This window comes from Geotrypetes seraphini, chromosome 17 (assembly GCF_902459505.1).
Source record: "Geotrypetes seraphini chromosome 17, aGeoSer1.1, whole genome shotgun sequence".
NCBI lineage: Eukaryota > Metazoa > Chordata > Amphibia > Gymnophiona > Dermophiidae > Geotrypetes > Geotrypetes seraphini.
In genome coordinates, this window is record NC_047100.1 from 41,108,177 (window position 1) to 41,125,974 (window position 17,798).

At 42.0% G+C, this 17,798-nt stretch overlaps 1 protein-coding gene and 1 long non-coding RNA gene across 2 annotated transcripts in view; one reads left to right on the forward strand and one right to left on the reverse strand.

Annotated features, from left to right (window-relative positions):
• Positions 1-322: 322 nt before the first annotated feature.
• LOC117351215 overlaps positions 323-17,798 on the reverse strand; it is a 61,274-nt gene continuing 43,798 nt past the window's right edge. The window contains exon 3 of the long non-coding RNA XR_004537351.1: positions 323-482. This is a non-coding gene — a long non-coding RNA (uncharacterized LOC117351215). The remainder of the gene's footprint in view (positions 483-17,798) is intronic.
• PCBP4 (poly(rC) binding protein 4) overlaps positions 6,082-17,798 on the forward strand; it is a 120,633-nt gene continuing 108,916 nt past the window's right edge. Inside the window, exon 1 of the mRNA XM_033926198.1 lies at positions 6,082-6,227. The gene's annotated coding sequence lies outside the window, so the exon portion shown is untranslated. The remainder of the gene's footprint in view (positions 6,228-17,798) is intronic.

The following is a 17,798-nucleotide window of genomic DNA, read 5'->3' on the forward strand; positions in this document are numbered from 1 at the left end:
ACTATATTTCATTTACCCCGAAGACCTCAGTGACACCACTCAAGACTCAAAAAGCTTTCACTGCCTCCAAGCTCTCTGTGTCCTAACATCATTAGTCTTCCTTCTTAGAGCAATAGGACCAGGAGGGGGTAAGTACTCAAGTGATGTCACCTCGACAGTGATAAATTTATCATTGTTGAAGTTAACATCTTTACGGCATAATGTATTAATGCTGGGTTTAGGTTTTGTCCTGGAGAATAAGACTAGATATATTTAAATTTAAAATTGTGTGGTTTTTTTTATTTTGGAGAAAATCGCAATTAAAGATGCGTTTCCAGGAGAATCCAGTGACAATAGATATTTCTGGCTGTAAGAGAGACTCACAATGGATCCAACCAGGTCCTATGGATCCAAGTATACAAACTTTTCAGGATTTGGTTTTGGCAGACTGGGCTGAATTTGAAGATTTTACATCAGGGGAAGTGTCATCGAAGTAATATAACCTGGGGAGAACGAGAAGCTTTCAATCAATTGACTACCAATGATTATGTGGTAATAACTAAAGCAGACAAAAGGTGGGGCAACAATAGTACAGGATTATAGTCAATACGATAAGAAAGCTCGACGTCAATTGTCGGAGGCGGTAGCATATCTGAAATTGCAAGAGGATCCAACGTTGACCTTAAGAAATGAAATTATGGACTGGTGAATAAGTTCTATAAACAAGGTATGTTAGTATCTCTTGAATCCTCCTGGGTGTCTCTTAATGAATACATTGGTGTTGGAACCTTTGTCAAAATTTTTAGATAATTTTCTGAAGAAGGAAGCAAAGTACAGTCGTATTTAAAGGACTCTTCTCATTTTTTGCATATTTTTAATGATGATTAAGGACTACTTCAGAATCCCCCTCTTTTATGAAGGAATAGCGCAGGTTCTAGCGCCGGCAGTGGTGGTAACTGCTCCAACGCTAGTAGAATTCCTATGCGTGTTGGAGAAGTTACTGCCTGCGCTATGTGTTCGTAAAAGAGGGGGAATGTTTGGTTAGTGACAATGGATATTATTTCTTTATATACGCTGATACTGCAAGAGGGAGCCCTACAGAATATAGAAGTTTCCAAGTTTATTAAAAGTTTTAAATACAGTACTCCCCTGCAAATTTGCAGCCCATGATTTGCGGACTCAAGTCATTTGCGGTATTTTCTGACCACCTCTTCTGGGAACTAAAGTCATGCTACACCAATCAGGAGCTGCTTTGACGCACCATATAGTGTGTGAAAACAGCTCCTGATTGGTGTAGAAAATACCGCAAATGACTTACATAGGCACCCACCGCCGCTCCCAATTCGCAAGCTCTAAGGATCAGTGACAAACAAAAGTTCCCCACATCCAGGTGAGTATACTATCCTAGCGAGCTCTTTAACTCTGGTGTTTCTCGGTATCGGATCTATTAATTCCTTGCCTACTCTTGTGATGGATTCATTTTCAACGAGACAAACTGTTTAAGTTATCTTGACTTACATAGGCACCCGCCGCCGCTCCTGCAGCCCTCTCCCGCCTCCAATCCGCTTCTAAACCACGTCCAATATTCAGTTTTTCAAAATTCGTGGATGCTCCTGGAATAGAACCCCCACGAATTTCGGGGGAGTACTGTACTACCTAATCAGGCTTCAAGGCGGTGTACAATAAAAAAAAGGGATTACTTAAATAGTATTAATAAAATCAAACATTACAATTAGTATATATAAACATCACAAGTGTAAACACATTAGTTAGGACAAACAGGTACAAGAGGAAAAAAGGGAGCCTCTATGTGAGAAATCACTAGTAAATAGATTAAGATGTTTATGGACTGAGATTCGAAGACTGTAGAGTGAACAAATCATACACAATCTGTGGAAACAATTTTGCATTATTGAACCAATTTGGTCATGGTAGGAGAATTTACTATTGAGGATTACTCCCAGTAGTTTAAGAGTAGAAACCTTTTGAATTGGGGATGATTCTATTATGATGGGATTGAGCAGAGAAAGTCAATCATTAATAGGGAAGATCAGTTTAATTTTATTGATGTTCAGAGATAACATGTTTTCGCTCAACCATGTTTTGATCTTACCTAATTTCTGGTTTATGTTGTTGACTTCCTCTGAGTTGTCTAGGTCAGTTAGGTGGATTAACTCAATATCATTCACGTAAGCATAAACAGAAAACCCAATTGATTGTCCTAAAGTTAGTAGAGGAGCCAATAATATATTGAATAGGGGGATAGAATTGAACCTTGGGGGATACCGAAATTATTAGAGAATGTGTTGGCTGTGGAAGAGTTAAAGGTGACTTCTGAGGTTCATTCACTGAAATAAGAGGAGAACCAGTCCATAACTTGACCTGAGATGCCGATTTCACAAAGCAATATAGTAAAAGATTGTGATCGACAGTGTTGATCGCTGCAAATAGATCCAGGGAAATTAGAACAGATTTTTGGTGATCAAGATGGTAAAGGATGTTTGTTGTAAGTCCTATTAAGGAATGCTCTGTAGAGTGATTTTTCCTGAAACCTGTCTGCTTGGGATGCAGTACCTTCGTTTTTTCAACAAAGTCAGAGATTTGGAGAAACACTAATTTCTCTGTAAGTTTAGCCAGAAAAGGAATGTTTATCGGGCGGTAGTTGGGTTTGTCTTGAGGGCTAGCTCTGATTTTTAATGGTGGGATATATTATGGATTCTTTCCATTCTTTTGGAAAGATTCCTGCAGACAAGCTTGTTTTGATGAGGTCTAGAATGTGAGGGCTGAAAATACAAAAAAAATTGTTTTAAAATGTATGGGTGGATTATTTCTAAATGCGATCCTCAGTTGTTCATGGTGTTTAAGCATCTTTGGACATCAGTGAGGGTAGGAAGAGAAAACCCAGAACATTTAGAAAATGATAGAGAATGAATAAATGATAGAGAATGAATTGTCCTCTATATTTAGCAGACTAATCTGATTCGACTAGGTTTTTTGCAGGAGGGTAGCTTTGATTTTCTGTATTTTGACAATAAAATATGTTGCGAGATCTTGAGCTGTGGGAGAAAGACCCACAGCATTGGATAAGCTTTGGATAAAAGAGAACAGCATATTTCAAAATAATTTTTGATGAAATTAACAGACTGGGTGATTCGATGCAATTATTTTTTATATCATGTTGAATATTTCCAACAACTCAGGGCGTAGCAATGGAGGCGACATTAGCCCCGTCAGTGGCCACCTTATATGTTGCTAAGTTTGAGCACCAGAAAACCTTTTCATCGGCGATTTATCAAAAAATTCTAATGTGGCAAAGATATTTTTTTTCTTATGGTCAGGTACTGAAGAGGAGTTGAAACAGTTTGTGATCTGGTTGAATTCTCATGAAATACATCTTCAATTTACTGTGAATTATAACTGTCAGGAGATTGAGTTCCTGGATGTGCTGGTAAGGAAATCTGTAGTGAGTTTTGATACATTATATTGGAAGCCAATTGAGTGCAAAACATTGCTTCACTTTTCTAGTTTCCATCCTTATTAGCTTCCAAGTAGTCAATACCTGAAAATTTGACGCACAGTGCAGGAATTTAAAAATCAAGCAAAAAATTGGAGAGATCTATTTTTGGTGAAAGGATATCCTATGAAAACGTTACGATGAGTTTATTTAAGAGCTCAATTTCCACAGACAGTTGTTGCTACATGAGTCAAATCAAAGGGGAAAATCCTCTCCTGCATAATACCGGAGAAAGTATCCTAAAGTAGCTAACAACTGGGGGAACTAGGCTCAATTCTCACTGCAGCTCCTTGCAACTCCAACCCTCCTTTGTCTCAGATACAAAATCAGATTGTGAGCTCTGTATGTGGTTTTACCCACGGGAAGGCCATATAGCAAGAATCTATAAAGTGCAGGTTCTATACACAATGTTTTGCTCTATTACAACTGCCCTAGGCAGAGAGGAATCTAGCACACAGGACAACTGTGAGCATAGATTTGTGTAGGCACCAGCGCCCTGCTCATTTAAATCTAGTGCTAATGAAGGTATTATGAGGGGGCCGCTGTAAAGTTCTCAGCCGAAACAAGATGTGGAGCCATGAAACTTACAAGTTATTCCACACTTTTCATTTTGGTCCCTCATATTGTGCTGTCATAATGCCTCATTCCACCAATGCCTAAGAGCCAACCTCATCGATGATGTCATAGTGGCTTCAAAGAAACATGACGACAAGATAAAGGCCAAATGGCCCATCCGCAGTAACCATTATCTTCCTCTAAGAGATCCCACGTGCCTATCCCAGCTTTCTTGAACTCAGACAGTGTGGAATAATTTGTAAGTTTCATGGCGCCACATCATTCTCTTCTTGGTTGGGCTGAGAACTTTTCAGTGGCCCCTTGTATCGTGATGTCATAATGCCCCATTCCACCATGACTAAGAACCAACCTCATCGGTGATGTCATAATGGCTCGATTTCCCTACAACTGTGCCCATTTGCTAGATGCATTGCCTTATTGAAATGAAAAATGCCATGAGAAGTGTGGAATAACTTGTACATTTCATGGCTCCACATCATTCTCTTCTTGGCTGGGAGAAGAACTTTTCAGCGGCCCCTTGTAAATATGAAACCTGGATGTACAGAAGGGGGAAGAAGCCCAGCACAGATTCTAACACGGGGGATTTAGCTCACGGGCTGAGAAGGAGAAAAAAAAAAAAGCTGTTTTTCTGTGGCTAATGTTGGTGACAGCTTCATGCTTGTTTCCTCTCTTTTGTGGGAGCACGAACTACCCACAACCCTGTTCTAGTTTTATTGAAGGGGATGGGTTAATTAAAATAAATGGTGCAGGATGAAGAGCTGAAGTATTTGCATGACTGAATGCAGGGTTAAGGGGGAGATGCCACAGCTGTGACACAATGGGCATGTCTTCAGCAATTTAGATGATACCAATCATATTTATGCGTGGAATTGCAATTGCAACATGCCGGCCCCTACAAAAGTGCACAAAATATTGATTCTGCTGGAAATGCATCCCGTGTGGGCATGTATCTCCTGTGTTGTGCACATTTTAGTGTGCAGTAGCTTTGGTCACAGTTTTAGGTGCAAAAACATTTCTTTATGCCTGCAAACTTCAACACACAACCTGTTACATTGGCTCCTAAATATCCGATGTTGGTTCAGCATGGCTCGGCCAAATTAAGTGTCCTCTGAAACCAAGCATTATACCAGTATGGAAACACATTAGAGTCACGATTTGCAGGGTAGAAAATAACCATTCAAGCATTCATTTTGGGGAACAAAATCTAATCACTTGCAATTTCATTTTGAAAAAAAAAAAAAAAGTAGCTGAAGCTTAGAAATTTGTGTTGAACAAGAGATAAAACCAGAATATTTTTAAATCAAATCTTCAGTTCCTTTCCCTAATGCTGTGGTGGGTGCTGTTTTAGGCTAATGACTATTTTGCAATTTTAAAACCTGTTATCCTTGTATTTTTCACAAAATGAATTTATACCGTATAAAGCGAAAAGTATAAAACCAATCTATGATTGTTTTAGGCATTATTCCTCTTTAAGACAAGTGCAACTAGCAATTTTCCAGGGCAGTAAGTACTGTGTTCTCTATTTTATTGGTTGTCATTAGAATTTAGCTAATCATTTTTTCCTAAAGAATATTATTGTATTTAACTTCATTTGCAAACTTGCAAATACAAGATGCTCTTTCTCTAATTGTAGAAGATGATTTTTTACAGTTTCATTCTGTATTGCTAATTGGAATTTGTTTATATTTCCTTTTTTAAATTTTTTTTTAAATTTACTTTTAAAATTATTTCTCCTTCATCACTGCACGTCTGCCCTCATCAGGAATAAGCTGCCCTATATGGGGTGTGTGTGTGTGAAGGAATACTGTGGGCCGGTGGTCGCGTTGGGTGGGGTGCCGGGAACTGGACACAGAGGAGAGGCTGGGGGAAGGGTCGAAATGCCACTGTCCTTGGCAGATGGTCTTACCCGGCGTGCATTGTTCCGCCCAGAGCCGGATTAGTCTGCTGTAATCGGATCCCTAACGGAGGGGGCGAAGGGGAGGGAGCCGGGATATTCCTGAGCCTGTGGTCTGCCTTTCTTCTCAGGCTGTTCATTGTTCCCTGCTGATGTCAATGCCCCCCCCCCCAACAAGACAGACAGACAATTGTCAGAGCCACACCACGCCTGGACAATGTTGGACTAAAGAGTCAGCGCTGCTGTGGAGAAGACACTGAAAAGGTGAGAGAGGGGCGATGGGACGGGGGACCATGTCCGGATTATAGGGTGGAGAAGGGGAAACAAAAAACCACAACTGAAGTAAGCTTAATCTATTTTTTAGTGGGTTAAATGTGTGTACTGAAAGTATCGTTATATGTTGTTCTTTGAATCAATGTGAATGTTTTATCTTGTAAATCGCTTAGTTGTAGGTGATTAAGAAATTTTAGAAAGAAAGAAATAAACCTTCATTGATGTGCTTTGCTCGGGAGGAAGGAGCAGGTGCCTTCTCTCATTCCGTTCAACTTCCTCTGGGGCACTTTTTGACACCCCCCACTTCGAGGACTGTGCTGTGGTTTCTGAATTTGGCGCTGGTGTTGGAGTTTAAGGGGTGGTGTGGGCCCCGTTCTAGCTCCTACCCTGCCCGCATCCTGGGTGACACCGGGCTCCTTTATGAGCTGGTTTGTGGCTGAGGGACGATGTTGGAAATGTGTGTGGGAGAAAATGAATCTGTCCAGGGCGGGCTCAAATACTGCTCCTTTCTTCTCTCTCCCACCCATTTGTTTTGCTCCTCTGCACCCTTTCATTTCACTTTTTCCCTGCCCTGTCTTGTTTTGCTCTGCTTTCACTCTTCCTCCTTGTTCCTGCTGTTTAATGCTGTGCATTTTGTACCTGCTCTTCTGTGCTAGAGATCCTTATCAGAAGAGTTGAGGGGGTTTTATTTTATAAACAGATATAAGTCACTGGAATAAATCACAGCCCCCAAACAGCAGATGGGGGTGGGCTGTTGGATAGATCAAGGCAGACAGGTGGACGAAGAAAGAAAAAGAGCAGGAGATCCCAAGGAAGGAGAGATATGCACCATCATGTTACTGGAACTAGCCAAGGGACTAAGGGCTAGATTCACTAAACCTTCCGATTGTGTCTCGACCAGTTTGCGATCGTTCCCTGACCCGATTCACTAAACTTCTACCCAATCACCTACCCGATCCAATCCACCCATGCAAATGAGTGGAAATGGCATACATAAGTAGGAAGCCATTGTTTCACTAAGCAGAAGAAGAAATTGGGTTTGCCAATGCGAAATGAAGCGATTGCTGAGAACCAGTTGCTTACTGTCGTTGCCGACTCTCTTGTTCTCTGCCGCCCTGAAATCCCAGTATCGAGGTTACAAAACAACAATCAAAATAAATATAAAACTGCAAAACATGCATAAGAACTCCCTTTCTGCAAAAAGCGCAGTGCTAGCCCGTGGTTTTAATCTGCGGGTTTAAAGTGTGTTCTGTTCCATAATCTGGCTGCACAAAAATCATTCCGTTTAAAATGTCCACTCTTAGGGCCAGCAAGTAAACTGCAGCCACCCCTCCCCCTTTATTTTGAACTCATTTGTGCGCAAAAGGCATCTACAACCAACAAGGATAATCTGCACCTGTGTCTCGATCGCTCTAGAGCGATCCGGGAGATCGCTTGTGGGCGTGCGTCCAATCAGATCATTTGCATGCTGAATCTGTAGCGAATCAGTCGCTCGTCAAAACTCGGCCACGAATCATCCAACAACGATCCAGAGCGGTGAGTTTAGTGAATCTAGGCCTATGGTAGGAGACCGGCACGTTAGACCCACACTGCCCTGACAAGTTGCCCAATGCGTTCATTCAAATTATCTTATCTGTTCTGTGCCATTGACCTCTTGAGCAGACAGAAATAGCAGTGTGAACGAGACCAGATTCCTCCTCGGTGTTTAAACCATTTTCCATAAACTCAGGGCAAAAAACCAACAACTAAAAAAACCTTTCAGGCTCCCTTGCTCCATCCAAATTTGATAATTACAGGCAACAATCATGATCACCCTATCATCATATTCTGGATCTATACTCTAAAAATACATAATTGAACATTATACTTCGAAACAAATTGCCCTCATTACATCTGAAACTATGAGGGTAATTTCTGAAAGCTACTTACCCTGAAAATTCTCCACCCTCCTTTAGGTAATAGTAAACACTGATGGATCTTTTGAGTTATGCGTGACTCAGAATCTTATCGTTTTACTTTGAGTGTGGCTGCCTTTTACTTCTCCCCTCCTCACAAAAGCTGTGACCTTAGGCAACTGCCTAGACTATCTGATGGTTACGCCAGCCCTGCTTAAACTGTAGAGCAGCACAGAGGGCCAATATGCCAGAAACAGCCATTTTCAAATGCAATATATGATATATTGAAAAGATTTTTCTAGGAACCCCCCCCCCAAAAAAAAAAATAAAAAATCCAGAAAGTATACAAGTAGATTCTTTGTTCTCGGAAACCAGGCTCTATGCCCTGACTGGCAGACAGTTCCACTGCAGGGATCTGGTGATGTCTGAGGAGGCTTGCCCTGGCCCTTACGATATCACTGAAACTCAGAGGAAGGGGGGGGGGGGGGCCTTATGAAGTCACTGGAATATTATTAGGTTACACTGCTGTAGAGGAGGAATGGTATTTGGGGGTTGGAGGCACCCCTCCAAACTTTCATCACAGGAACTTTAAGCTGTGTGCAATCCTAGCCCATGGACTACTTTAATCTATCCAAAACGCTGACTCACGAAGGAGGAGATTATTCATTGAAGAACTCATCTTTGCAAATGGATGAATGTTACCATTATTGAGGGTGATGCCTCTGAATTCTAAGGAGTCAAGGGAAGCTTTGTTTATAGAGGGGGTGCTGAAATGTTCTCAGCCCAACCAAGAAGAGAATGACGTGGATATGGTTCGGTCAATGATCTGAAACTATGACAAGAGAGACAATTTTTGGTTTTACAAATTGGCATTTAACGAAATAAGATAACACTCTTTTCAGCTACAGTGGCTAACTAACGCTCAGAATTTAGGAAGCTGGTTGGTTGGGCTGAGAACTTTTCAGCACCCCCTCCTTTGCATCTGCTGTATTTGGAGGACAGGGAGAGCTGTGACTTCTTCTTGGACTCTTTCTATTCTGTAGTTAAAAAAAGAAAGATGTAATTCACTGATTTAATTGCTGGAATATCAAGTTTTAAGTGCCCCGAGATGATTTTATAGGCTTTGAAGAGATATTACTATGTGCTACTATAAACTGAGAGGATGGTAAAGTGAAGAGAAGCAAGAATAGCTCACTTATCAGCTTACAACATAATATCATTTATATGTGTATACTGCGTTTGGTGCAATCAGTAGATCACATGTTTAAGATGCTCACGTCCTAGAGACATAGAAACATGACGGCAGATAAAAGCCAAATGGCCCATCTAGTCTGCCCATCCACAGTAACCACTATCTTTCTTTCTCTCTCCGAGAGATCCCACGTGCCTATCCTAGGCCCTCTTGAATTCAGACACAGTCCCGAGTTTGAATCCTGCACTGGGATTTCTGTAAGGTAGACAACCTCTGGCCAATTCAGCTGTCCATCCACTTTTGGTTGCCTCATCTGGAGTAAAAGGGGTGGGGGTGGGGCGAGAGATGAAGACGACCGGAGAAGACAATGGCAAAGCACCCCACAGTCTGCCAAGAACCATCACACAAGTGACTTGTTACTTGCATATAGGAGACTATTACTACTTATTTCTGTTGCGCTACCAGAGGCAAGCAGCACTGGACATTAACACGCAAGACAGTCATAAGAACATAAGCAGTGTCTCTGCTGGGTCAGACCAGAGGCCCATCACGCCCAGCAGTCCGCTCACGCGGCAGCCCATCAGGTCCAGGACCTGTATAGTAATCCTCTATCTAATCTAATCTAATCCTTAGGTTTGTATACCGCATCATCTCCACGTTCGTAGAGCTCGACGAGGTTTACAGTAGGAGAAATAGGAAGGAACTACAACAGAGGGTTAGAGGTAGAAGTGTGAAGAAAATTTAGAGGACTTGGGATGCCAAGATATAAGAGTTTCCTTGATTCCTAAGTTGAAGGGAGACTTACATTGTTTGAGAAAAGCCAGGTTTTCAGATGTTTGCGGAAAACTTGGAGAGAGCTCAAGTTCCGAAGAGGGGAGGTAAGGTTGTTCCAGAGCTCAGTGATTTTGAAGTGGAGGGAGGTCCCTAGCTTTCCTGTGTGGGAAATGCCTTTTAGCGAGGGGAAGGATAGTTTTAATTTGTGGGAGGATCTGGTGGTATTAGGGTTTGAGGAATTCCAAGAAAGAGGGATAAAGGGAGGGAGGATACCATATAGGATTTTGAAAGTTAAACAGGCGCATTTATAGTGGACCCTGGCGATTATTGGAAGCCAGTGGAGCTTGTCCAGGAGCGGGGAGACATGGTCAAATTTATTATCTATACCCTTCTATCCCCTTTTCCTTCACAAAATCATCTAATCCCTTCTTGAACCCCAATGCCGTACTCTGTCCTATCACACCCTCTGGGAGCGCATTTCAGGTGTCCCCAACCCTTTGTGGGAAACAGGACAAAAAGGGTGAATCTATACATGCTACTGAGGTAGGCAATTACAGAGGCAGATAGGGCAGTGAACTATAGAGAGAATGCTAAATGATATGGATGCTTTACAAGTTGGTTGGAGTTAGGAATTAAGTTTAAAAAAAAAAAAAGTGGGCTTTTAGCATGGATTTGAATACTGCCAGAGATGGAGCCTAACGTACTAAGTCAGGCAGTTTGTTCCAGTCATATGGTGCAGCAAAGTACACACACAGATCTTGTAAACACATCCAGAATGCTTCAGGGCAACAAAGACGGCTCTTCGCCTAACACAGCTCTAGTTCCCTGTCTCTAACTTCCTCTACCTATATTTACTGTCCCCCCTTTTACGAAGGCGTGCTAGCCAATTTAGCGCGCTATGTGATTTAGCGCATGCTAATCGATGTAGCGCGTGCCAATGATTAGCGCGCACTAACTGCTAATGTGTCCAGAGAACATAATGGGAACGTTAGCATATAGCGTGTGCTAATCGATTAGCAACCGCTAAATCGAATAGCGCCCGCTAAATCGGCTAGTGCGCCTTAGTAAAAGGACCCCTATATTAGGTGTGATGTACTCTTTAATTTAGTTTTCTGAAACACGGTACTGTACCTTTTGCATCCTATACTCTATATTTTACACATTACCCTACAAATCAGCATCTTAGTTGACTCTATACATTAACCTATCGTGTTTGTGCATATAGCACTTCTATCCTAGAACATTTCATCTTGTTTCTGGAGTACTACGTCCAATATTGGTCGCCGTACCTTAAGAAGGAAATGGCATTACTCGAAAGGGTTCAGAGGAGAGCGACGCGTCTGATAAAAGGGATGGAAAACCTGAGAGATTGGAGAAACTGGGACTCTTTTCCCTGGAGAAGAGGAGACTTAGAGGGGATATGGTAGAGACTTACAAGATCATGAAGGGCATAGAGAGAGGGGAGAGTAGACAGAAAGAGAGAGAGAGAGAGAGAGAGAAAGAAAGAAAGAAAGAAAGAAAGAGAGAGAGAAAGGGAGAGAGAGAGAGAGAGAAAGGGAGAGAGACAGAAATAGAGAGAGAGATAGAAAGAGAGAGAGAGATAGATAGATAGAGAAAGATTGGAGAAACTAGGACTCTTTTCCCTGGAGAAGAGGAGACTTAGAGGGGACATGATAGAGACATACAAGATCATGAAGGGCTTAGAGAGAGTAGAGAGGGACAGATTCTTCAAACTTTCAAATAATAAAAGAACAAGAGGGCATTCGGAAAAGTTGAAAAGGGACAGATTCAAAACGAATGCTAGGAAGTTCTTCTTTACCCAACGTGTGGTGGACACCTGGAATCATCAAGATCATGAAGGGCATAGAGAGAGTAGAGAGGACAGATTCTTCAAACTTTCAAATAATAAAAGAACAAGAGGGCATTCGGAAAAGTTGAAAAGGGACAGATTCAAAACGAATGCTAGGAAGTTCTTCTTTACCCAACGTGTGGTGGACACCTGGAATGCGCTTCCAGAGGGCGTAATAGGGCAGAATTCAAGAAAGGACTGGACAATTTCCTGCTGGAAAAGGGGATAGAGGGGTATAGATAGAGGATTACTGCACAGGTCCTGGACCTGTTGGGCCGCCGCGTGAGCGGACTGCTGGGCACGATGGACCTCAGGTCTGACCCAGCGGAGGCATTGCTTATGTTCTTATGTTCTTATGAAGTAGAAGGGATGGAGTCGGGAGCTGGCAGTAGAGGACAAGGGTACAGACAAGAGACTTACCCGATGTACGGAGTCCCTGGGGAGGGGTATAAGGAGAGACAAGGGAGGAGCTGCAGAGTGAATAAACTTGTAGGTCAATAAAAGGAGTTTGAACTGGATGCAGAAACAGACAAGGAGCCAATGAAGTGACTTGAGGAGAGGGGTAATGTGAGCATAATGACACCGGTGGAATATGAAGTGTGCTTTAAGAGCAAATTAAAAAGCTTTCTTTAAGGATGTATTCGATAATTAGAAATCCTGACTAGTAGCTCTATTTCAATTGCATTTCATTACTTCTCTGAAGTACGATCTCTCCCTTCCCAGTGTTTTTCCCTATAAATGTCTTTACTATCAAACTTGTATTTCTCTTCCCTTTCTTTCCTTTTGTTTTAATATGTTTGTAATATTAGTTTTTAATATGTCTTACAAGATTTAGTTTGTCGTCTGCTTTGTTGTCCCCTAAATTTTGTAATTGTACTGATTTGTACATCGCTTAGAATTTTGAATAAGCGATCAAATTTATATTAAATTTGAAACTTGGTTCAGAATTCTGAACAGATTGTCGAGGGCAGAGATGGTTTAGTGGAAACCCTGTGAGAAGCAAGTTGCAGTAGATTAGGCAAGAAATGATGAGTGTGGATGAGGGTCTTAGCAGTGTGCTCAGAAAGGAAAAGGAAAGGGACTACCTTTCCCGTCCCCAAAAGAAACCTCAGAGCGGTTCAAAACATAAGGTCAGTTACGATTAGGTAAATTCAGGGATACTTTTAAGAAACTTTTGAAGACAGTTATTTGTCAATGTATTTATGTGAACAAAAACACAATAAATATTTTTCTGATACTTAAAAAAAAAAAACAACTCATGAAGATTTAGTTATAGGACAGTTCATTTATGTGAACAAAATGCACAGGTTCGTAGTGGAGGATGTAGGAAAGTCTATGCAGTAGCATAGTAAGGGGGTGGGAGCAGTCTGCCCATGCTGCTGTCTTTGTGTGGACGGCACCACCCATCCTCTTCTCCGTCCCACCCCCCACTACCATGCACGTGTACCGTTTCCCTTCCCCCGCACCTCGTTAATGTTTGTGGTGTGAGCAGCAGCGCCCAACCTGCTGCTCGCACCATCGTCAGCTCTTCCCCCGATATCACTTCCTGCACCTGCGCTTAGGAAGTGACGTCAGAGAATATAAGTGCCTCCGCTGGGACAAACCTGAGGTCCATCTTGCCCAGCAATCTGCTCACGCGGCGGCCCAACAGGTCCAAGACCTGTGCAGTAATCCTCTATCTATACCCCTCTATCCCTTTTTCCAACAGAATCTTGTCCAATCCCTTCTTGAACCCCAGTACCGTACTCTGCCCTATTATGCCCTCTGGAAGCGCATTCCAGGTGTCCACCACACGTTGGGTGAAGAAAAACTTCCTAGCATTTGTTTTGAAGCTGTCCCCTTTCAATTTTTCCGAATGCCCTCTCGTTCTTGTATTTTTCAAAAGTTTGAAGAATCTGTCCCTCTCCACTTTCTCTATGCCCTTCATGATCTTGTAGGTCTCTATCATATCCCCTCTAACTCTCCTCTGTTCCAGGAAAAAGAGCCTGAGTTTCTCTAATCTCTCAGCGTATGAAAGGTTTGCCATACCTTTAATCAGACGTGTTGCTCTCCTTTGCACCCTCTCGAGTATTGCCATATCCTTCTTAAGGAAGCACTGATGCTGGCGCGAGCTGCCACTCACGTTGCAAAAGTTAAGAGGTACGGGGGAAGGGAAGGGCACGTGGCAGGAGGGGGGGGGCAGGGAAGGAGCAAATGAAAGTGGGGCAGAGAAGAGGGTAGGGAGGGGTGCCACTGCCCCGGGCACCTCTCACCCTTGATACACCACTGAGTTTATGAATATATGAGTCTGTATGTTTTGTAAAATGGCTAAAGTTTAGGTAGTATATAAATTTTTAAAACACTTCTCCTTCCGTATTCGCGGTTTCTGCACTCACAATTCTGATTTGCAGTTTTTAGCTTGCTGGCTCCTCCCCCAAATTATGTCATCCATGAGTGTAGATAAAAATTTTGGCACATTTTGCCATGCACAAAGAAAATCGCTGATTCCCAGCATTTTCACCATGTTTTTCCTCTCCTTCAGGAACAGGCCAGATCTCCTACCATGTTATTCACCATATTCCTGATGGTTTTTAATAGAAAACTGCCAACATATGAAAAAGTTATTCACGGTTTTTCTGTATTCACAGGTCTGTTAATCCCCTATTACCGTGAATATGGAGGGAGAAGTGTATTAATAAATTACAAAAAATTCCTGACATTTGCCAATCCAAACCCCTTTCTCACTACAGAGAGAGCTTTGTACCCACTGTAACTAAAGCGGTAGAAATGACACCACATTCCTTCTTGAATTCCTAGTGACAATACCATGACTGCTTACCCTAAATGACTTCTAGTGTCAGAATCATGGATTTGATATACTGCCTTTCTGTGGTACAACCAAAGCAGATTATATATTCTATACAGCTATGAGGGGCCACTGAAAAGTTCTCAGCCCAACCAAGAAGAGAATCTAAACTAAACTAAAACTTAGCTTTGTATACCGGGTCGTCAACCAACATGGAGCTCGGCTCTATTAACAGAGACTAAAAGAAACAAAGAAAAAACTAAAATAAGTTAATGTGCCTGATTTCCGAAGTGTTTAGCAAATAAGTTTTTAAAAGTTTGCAAAAAAGTTGAAAAGGACCAGGACCCGTTAAGGTAAGAGGAAGTTCGTTCCAGATAGTTTCAAGACCAAGAATTGACTGAAATTCCCGATTCCTTTCACTGAAGGAAGGGAGAGTTTGAATTGTTGGGTGCCTCTTGCATAGGAGAATCTATAAGCATTCCATAATAGAGGAACAAGAGGGATGAAGATGCCATATAGAATTTTAAAAGTAATACATGCACGTTTAAAGTGAATCCAGAGATGGACCAGAAGAAGCCAGTGAAGGTTTAGAAGCAAAGGAGACACATGGTCAAATTTACTTTTTCCAAAGATTCATTTTGCTGCGGTATTTTGTATCAATTGGGGTCTTTGAAGGCAGCTCTCAGCCCAGCCAAGAATGATGTGGAGTCATGAAACTTGCAAGTTATTCCACACTTTGTTTCAATGATAAGTGTGGAGTAACTTGTAAGTTTCATGGATTCCACATCATTCTTGGCTGGGCTGAGAACATATCACCGGTCCCTTGTATTGTGATGTCACAATGCCTCATTCCACCAATGCCTAAGAGCCAACCTCATCGGTGATGTCACAATGGTTTCCCTATACTTGTGCCCATTTGCTAGATGCATTTGCCTCATTGAAACGAAAAGTGTCAAGAGAAGAGTAGAATAACTTCACTGCTCCACATCATTCTCTTCTTGATAAAGCTTAGAACTTTTCAACAACCCCTTGTCCTTTCTCTGTAATTGGGATTATGGTCAGGTGACTTGCCTAGAGTCACAGGAAGCTGCAGTGGGAATTGAACCCAGTTCCTCAGCCACTGCACTATTAGGCTACTCCTCCATTCTGCTTCATTTTTCCCCTTTGCACAGGGCAGGATCTGGCATTTTATGAGCTGTCCCCCTCAAATCTGCAGCTAGAAAGTTCTTGTACGTAGCCCATGCAGTGGGGTGAGTGATGTTCTTTAATCAGAGTTGGCTTTTAACATGAACGGCTGAAGAATATATTCTGTAAGAAAAAGTTTTGATTACACAGGGTTTGGACCATAATAGCAGGTGTCTACTCTTTGTTCCAAAAAGGCAAGTAAGCATATGGAAAAGCCCCACTCGAAGATCAAATAACGGAAAAGGAAGCCAGGAATAAATCAGAAAAGGAAGCAGCTGGACCAAAATAACAGACATTGATTTTTGAAGAATCCATTCAGTTCTGGTGCTTTAATCTCCAAAATTAGGCATTGAAAATACTGATCAGACTTTCCTGCATAATTCCCAGTTCCCAAGTCACATGTGAATGAGATCAGTGTATGCATTTGAAAAAGCATTACAGATAGAGGATTTCATTAGACATGTGATGTGCCTTTATCATGACATACATATCTGGAACAACTGTTCTCAGCCCGTTGCAGTCTTTTTTTTTTTTTCATGATGAATATGCATGAGATAGCTTTACATCTGGAAGAAGCATTGAATGCCAATCTAAGCCAGTGGGTGCTCAAAGGGGCAAAGGAATACCATGGGCAAAATATTAGTAAGGTCCTTGCCTCAGTGGCTCACCCCATTCCACTGCCTAAGGGTGCCCACATACTAAATCCAGCCTTGACTATCAGTCCATTAAAGATCACCATTGTCATCCATTATTTTAAAATCCGACACCATTTTTGAAGGAGGATAATCAATGAATTTAGAAGGAGGAACAATTTACCCATAGGCGTCGGAACCGGGGAGGCCACAGGGGCCATGGCTTCCCCCCAAAATCGGTAGCCGCCCACCTTCCCAACTCCCAGAGTTTAACTTAAAATGATCGGGCAGCTGCCACCACGCAGCATCAAGGAGCAGGCCTGCCTCTGAAGTAGAATGAAGACTTCCAGGGGCAGGCCTTCTTCTAGATGCTGCCTGATCTTTTAAAATGGCAGCTGCTGCCACAATTTTGCTGGGGCCAGGACAGCGCGCCCTGGCCCCTCCCAAACAAGACAGAATTCCGCTGCCCCTGAATTTACCTTGTTGGAGAAAGTTTAACTTGGATGAGGGCTGGGATCAAGGTGTTTGAATTCAGCAGTGGGAGAATTTCTATAGCTATTTCTCAGTCACTGCTAAGCAGGCTATGGATAATAATTTGGCAGGACCATTAAGATTACTTTCTGATATTCAGAAATTTAAAAAGATATTGAAGACCATTTTGTTTATAGAAGCTTTTAATTGAATGGAAAGTGATAGTTATTATGAATTTATAGAATGCTATTTTTGTGAGTATGTTGGCATGTTATTTGATGGTATGTACGTAGTTTGGAGGGTTACATGGAATGTTGCTACTCTTTGGGTTTTGGTCGGGTACTAGTGACCTGGATTGGCCACCGTGAGAACGGGCTACTGGGCTTGATGAACCATTGGTCTGACGCAGTAAGGCTATTCTTATGTTCTTATAAATAAAGAAAATAAATAAGCAAACAAGATGGCATCTGTTCTGCTTTTTATTGCTTCTGAGGTCAACTATACCTAGATTTCCAGGTGGAGTTCCCACTTCTCATTGTAACGGAGACACCAACAGAATCAAGTTACTTTTAATCCAGGAAAACGAAAGAAGAAAACCTTCAAATGGTGGATCCTACCTGAAGGAAGGTGATTAAGTGAGAGCCGCAATGCTAACCTCACTTAAATATGAAAGCGGGGGTGAGGGCAGGGATTATTGGAAGTCTCAGGTGATTGTAAAGAAGGCAGATTTTGTATTTTTCTTTGTGTAAGCAGAACTCTTCTAGGTAAACTAACCATCT